Below are 6,792 nucleotides of genomic sequence, written 5' to 3'. Positions count from 1 at the left end.
AGACTTGACCAGGGACAGGCAAAAACACTGGAACTCAGGGCAGGAACGCCTCACAGCAGAACACGGGATCAGACACAGGAATCGACACAGGGACTGACACAGGAATCAACACAGGGACTGACAGGAACCAGCTCAAACTTCAAGCAGACTGCAAACCAAGGAATATCACCAGCATCTGTGAATTGCAAACAGCCAGCATATAACAGAGAGGCCTAATTAATAATCCCATGCAGCTGCCCTGTTGCATGATTCCAAACTGACAAGATGCAATTAGCAGCCAGGTGAGGCTAAACACATGGGAACAAGCTGCAATTACACAGACTCACCAGCGGCAGCAGACAAGAGTATTCTAAAACAGAGCAACAGGAAATCCTGGCATGCAAGACAACTTTATAAACATAAAATAGGAATGAACCACTACCTGTGGTTCATAACAGTATCCCCTCCTTAAGGGTGAGCTCCGAGCACCCCATGACACCCACGGGGAACATAAACAGAAGTATAACATGAAATACAGAACAAAACTGCAAAACAGGAATGAGCCACAGCCGTGGCTCATAACATTACCCCCCCCCCCCCCTAGAGGAGGGGTCAAAAGACCCCAAAATTCAGACTATCCAGAACAAGGGATACAAAAAAAAAAAACCTGACACACTGGTCTAACAGACAAGAAAACAAAAAACAAGCTGTAGCAACAACTTGTAACAGTGCCCTCCCCTTGATGGTGGCCACTGGACACAAGACAAGGAAAAAAAAAATCTCTCTTTTTTTTTTTTATATCAAGGCAAGAGTCAAAAATTATTTCTTTTTCTTCTTCTTCTTTTTACAAAGCTCTTTAGGTCTGACCAAGGTAATTCCCCAAACATTGTCTGAACTGATGGTACCACCCAGCAAGGCTGCGTTCAAATCAGAGACAGGTCTCTTACCCTTGGGAGCTGAACTTTCTGGTAAAGTACTATTATTAGAAGAAGAAGTCAAAAAAGCACATCCTGCAGTCAAAACAACGGGCTGGGACTCTTGTGCCGAGTTTACAGTATTTGGTGGACTCTCAGCAGACAAGACGGGTGACTTAGAGGAACCTGAACCAATTTCTTTGGAACCGTATCTTTTAACAATTGCATCACAGAATGCTAGGGGATCCTGAAGAATGGGATCTTCAGCTTTCATTAGGCTGGTCGCCCACTCAGAAGGCTCTCCTCTAAAAGAATAAATCAGATAGAGCCCAAGGTTTTCTGAAGTGATGCCCAGAAATGGTCTAGACAACATAATAGTGTAATAGTGTTTGAAAAGCGCCAGAAATTGGGCGAAGTCCCCATCAAAGGTTATGGATGTTGAGATATCAGAGTCAGGATCTGTTTCCTTCTCATCTGACTGACTGGAGTGCTTTGCTAGGACCTGGTCACTATTGACCTTACTCGAGGCTGAGACTCTCTGAACCCCACCCGGGGCTGAGACTTTCTGAACCCCACCCGGGGCAGTGACTTTCTGAACCCCACCCGGGGCAGTGACTTTCTGAACCCCACCCGGGGCAGTGACTTTCTGAACCCCACCCGGGGCAGTGACTTTCTGAACCCCACCCGGGGCAGTGACTTCCGGGAACCCCGCTGGGGCAGTGGCCTCCGGGAACCCCGCTGGGGCAGTGGCCTCCGGGAACCCCGCTGGGGCAGTGGCCTCCGGGAACCCTGCTAGGACAGTGGCCTCCGAGAACCCCGCTGGGGCAGTGGCCTCCGAGAACCCCGCTGGGGCAGTGGCCTCCGGGAACCCCGCTGGGGCCAGCATCTCGGATTCTTTTACTGGGACCGGGCCGTTGGCCTCCCTGACTGGGATCGGGCCATCGGCCTCCCTCTCTGAGTCGATAATTATCGAAAGTTCTCCCGGGACTATGACTTCCGGGACTTTTGCTGAAGCAATAACGTTCAGATCCTCCACTAATGCTATGCTTCTTAAGTTCTTTCCTGGGGAAGCGACTTCTAGACCCTTCTTTGGGGCTGCGTCTCTCGAGACCCCACTTAAGGATATTACTTCAAAGATCCCTTCTGGGGTTTTGCTTCTCGAGTTCCCCTCAAGAACTATGGTTTTAGAGACCCTTTTTAGGGTTGCGCTTTTCAAGTCCCTACCTGGGGTAACAGCTTCTGAGACCCCTTCCGGTATGGACACCTGAACTATAATATTTGATGTCCCTCTATAAGCTAGGGCATCGGGTACCGCTCCAGCACTCTGGGCATCGGGTACCGCTCCAGCACTCTGGGCATCGGGTATCGCTCCAGCACTCTGGGCATCGGGTACCGCTCCAGCACTCTGGGCATCGGGTACCGCTCCAGCACTCTGGGCATCGGGCACCGCTCCAGGACCCTGGGCTACGGGCACCGCTCCAGGACCCTGGGCTACGGGCACCACTCCAGGACCCTGGGCTACGGGCACCACTCCAGGACCCTGGGCTACGGGCACCACTCCAGGACCCTGGGCTACGGGCACCACTCCAGGACCCTGGGTTACGGGCACCACTCCAGGACCCTGGGCATCGGGCACCACTCCAGGAACCTGGGCATCGGGCACCACTCCAGGGACTTGCAACTCCGCTTCCACAGGAACCTCAAGAGAGGAGAGAAACATTCTCTTTTGATTCCTGAATCTATAATGGGGCTCCCTTGCCCAAGGACCCCAATTATAGGACAGAGAGCTTTTTTGTGTGGGTTGTGTGACAAGTACCTCTGCCACAGTAGAGACAGGAGTAGGTCTTGTATCATGACTCAACTTGGCCAGAGGGCAAGATTCGTCACCACACTTTGGCTTGCGCAACTCACAGGTCTGCAGATAATGGCCTAAACACCCACAATATAGGCATAAGTTTAAGTTTCTGCGACGCAGACGCTCCTCTTCTGAGAGCCTGGGCCGCAGAAAACTTTTAAACCTTTTCTCTTCAATTAAACCAGAGGATTCTCTTGTCATCATACTGTGAACAAGAGTCTCTTTAGAGATAGATGTACTCTCAACGACTTCTGGCAAAATGAGCAAGATTTTAGTCAGAAGGTTTTGCAGTTGCTTTAGGGATTGCTGCAAAACTTCTAGTCGCTCTGGTCTCAAAGCACTGAATACAGAGTTCAGGGCTGCGAGAGATGCCTGCAGGGCTTGCATAGTAGACATAGGAGGATTTAAAACTAGACAAGACAAGGCAAGTGACAATGTCTATAATATTTGTCCTATTAAAAACACGTTAAAGGTTAAAGAACACAGTACGCAATTGGCGCAAAAGGTACCGCAAGGGTATGCGCAGACGCTGTGCACAGGGTGTGAACACAGGCATTGCAGATACTTACAGAATTAAACTAGAATAACTATACCTTAAGGAATGTACTTGTACTGTAAACCTCTGTGTAGTGGTAGAGTGTAGATGCAACACAGTGTAACCTTATTAACTTAAAAGCTGTTTGAGCGTCACCGACGCTCTGAGAATACTTAACACTATAAGAAATACACAGATACCTGGGCTTAGGGTCTAACGCCTTATATATATATTATGGATGGTATGCTTGCAAAAGAATAATACAATACAATTATACACTACCAATATAACATAGACTAACTAACCAGATAACTACACAGGAAATACAATACAATTTAATTTACGTTTAAAGGAAAATGAGGGAGAAAGAGGAGAAGAGAGAGAGAGAGAGATATGGCTCACAATAACAATAAGAACAATATGATTCCAGAGAAGCTTACACATGTGAGGAACAATCGCTGCGCAGTTAGTCAATGCTGAGAATCTTTGTGGAGAAAATACTTGACCTTACCCATACTGGCTGTCCCTATATACACAACCCTACAATACCGCATGGGACAGAAGCTAGACTCCATTTTGGGAAAACTCCCATGATTCCAAAGACTGCACCACATGGTTGAAAGGGGGAGGGGAAAATACCCAACAGCAGCCATTTTACTCAAACCAACTAATCTTATTCCACGTTCCAATCCAACTTCCTAGAACCATCTTATTCAATTTCACATTCCAAACAACTTCAGTATCTCAATAACTAGAGCATATTCATCACAAGACCAGATCACAATGTAACCACACATATCAGCCTGCCATTGCTACAAGCACATGTTCAAACGTAACTGCATGGTGGTATTTATGATTAACAAGATATATTATAACTAACCAGCACAATCTATTTTAAATCACCATAGGCAAACAAATACCACAAATGCTATGCTACAGGTTGTCTAATGTTCCAATTCATCACAGACTTCACAGAGTATCAACACAAACACCCAACAATCACACAACTGCCCAAACCTCGTTAACCTTAAGCCATTTGTATCTCCAAACTAACTAATCTATGCTTACCTATCATTCTACAACTACTTTACCACAAACACATATTTAAAACTATTCTATGCCAATCAGCCATGAGATATTGAGATTATGATACTTAGCCTTTTGTAAGGAGCCTGGTGATGATCCAGCCATGCTTGCTGTGTGCAAGGTTAGTTCTGAGTGAGTGAGTGAGTGAGCCCTGTGATCTCCAGTGGGTATATCATACCCTCATTCCAGCTGTGGGGGTGTGTCAACAACAAGATGTGTGTGTCCCTCACAGCATGTGAGCCAGCTGCATCAGTGGCCTTGGTTATGCAAAACAATGGGTGATGACCAACACATTCCTGTCTTGTGGGAAGCTATTGTTTGGCGAATACTATCTCACTGTCCACTCTCAGTTGAGACAATGACATCTCAGCAATCATTCTTCTGGAGACAAATCCAGCCCCATTTGTAAACACAGGTGTTGGCCCTCCTCATTGAGTCTCAAAGCTCAGTGTAATTAAAGGCTATTGTACTCCGTCTGCGGGAAAGATACTGATTTGGAATACAATTAATCTTCAATTACTATTCCTGTGCTTACCTATGCATATGAAGATGTGAAGCCCTCCCAACATGCAAACTATTGCTTGGGGAATCTCTAAGGTCAAAGAGCCATTTGAGACCCACTGATACCTGCTGGACTCAGGGGAATATTAACTTATAAAATCCATTATTTTGATTAAATATGTAGCGTGCACACGCATGAGGTGCATATATGGCAACGTGCAGCCGTGATATTTTTCTGACTTTGACAGTCCACCCTTTGGCAGTCAACAAGAACTGCCACCTTCTAAAACATTTCAAAAAGAGAAAAATATATGTCAGGGGTTAATACATTTCCATGGTTGGGTAAGGGAGGAGAGAGGAGAAGGTGTGAAGAGGGTATGACCTAGTGAGATAGCAGAAGCATGTGTGTATGAATCCATGTTTGGGGGGTCATGTATCATCGCGCCGTACGTGTTGTAAATCAAGCTTCGAGGTATTGCGAAGTATACATTTGAATTCCTTCTTATCCCGTATTAAGGGTCTGTGGATGGGCTGTCAAACTCTACCGAGCTCTTTTTCGGCTGTGGTTGTAACAAAATGGGGAAGCACATTTTAGTTGATGATACATGAATGGGGGAGGTATGTGGTTGCTGATATCTGTGCCTGTATTCCCTATCGACTATGTGTGTCATTACCTGAGGGTTGTAGAAATGAAGATAAAGAACACTTATGGTAAATGCAGTGGTATTCTATGTCAGGTTAATGTACATTTGTCGGTTGAAGTCTTGTTCGGTGTCTGTTGGTTGCAGTCTTCTTTGTGCTTTTGCCCATAAGGTGCGAGCCAAAAGCTTTGTCAATGTCCATAGGCTTACAAAAGTGTTGGGCTAGCGTAATTTTAAAATTTCTAGGGAAACTGGGGGTCTATGGCATTGTTCATCAAAAATCTGTGTATAAGGTTGTCAAAACTTCTTCTTTAATCCATCTGTTGTCTGTATACAGGATCATCAAATTCCTCGTCCAAGTGGGTCTTTTTACCTTGGGGAAAAAACGGAAAAACAGGTGAAAGAAACGGACCGTATAATCGCATTTTCATCACATCATTGTTTCTACAGTTGGGTCATAAATCAAATCTATTGGAATTACAGTTTCCTCACTCCTCAAACTCATTACCCTGGTACGACGTTTGCACTTCATTAAAGCCTGACCGCATCTAAATATCAAGCCAATTGATATGACAACACCCAAGATACATAGAAGAAACTTCCCAACATCCATTATGACTCCTTGAGCCCATTCTCCTAAACCAGAGAACCAATTTCGCGGGTTCAACCATGACACCCAACCAGTCAGCTCATTACCTACAGCAGCAAGAGTGAGATTGTGTCTCCTGCGAAATTCCCACTTCAATTGGAGAATATCGTCCATCTTTTGGTCTATGACCTAGACCGGATCCTCGGTGCTATTTGTAATATATGTGCAACACTTCACGCCGTACTGCGTTGCCAGTGTGACACAATATCCGCCTGTCACTGCTGTGAGATAATTAAGAACCATTCTATGCTGGACCAGTTCTGTTTTATAAGCTTGAAGTTCTCTTCCAGTATACCTAAACGTGTCATCATACATTTCAGTGATATTATCTAACAAATTTGCAAGCGCAGATATGTATCTATAATTCATCACTCCTCGAGCGGTGCGAGTGAAATCTAGCGCAAGTAGAACCTGAATCCCAGTGGATTCATGGATCATATCAGAGGCCAAATGCTCTGTCCTTTCTGTCAGTTGCCTTTTAACTACGTGCTCGTAATGGGTGTGAGTATAAGGAGCTTGGGCACCACGGTGTATATCTTTCATTTTGGCATGTGATACAGTCATTACTTCAGGCAGTGCTTTTCCAGTATAACACAATCCTTCAGAGTTTGGGGCAAGCCACTTATACGCCT

The sequence above is a fragment of the Pseudophryne corroboree genome, chromosome 4, assembly GCF_028390025.1.
Source record: "Pseudophryne corroboree isolate aPseCor3 chromosome 4, aPseCor3.hap2, whole genome shotgun sequence".
Classification (NCBI taxonomy): Eukaryota; Metazoa; Chordata; class Amphibia; order Anura; family Myobatrachidae; genus Pseudophryne; species Pseudophryne corroboree.
Note: the sequence above shows the minus strand (reverse complement) of the source record.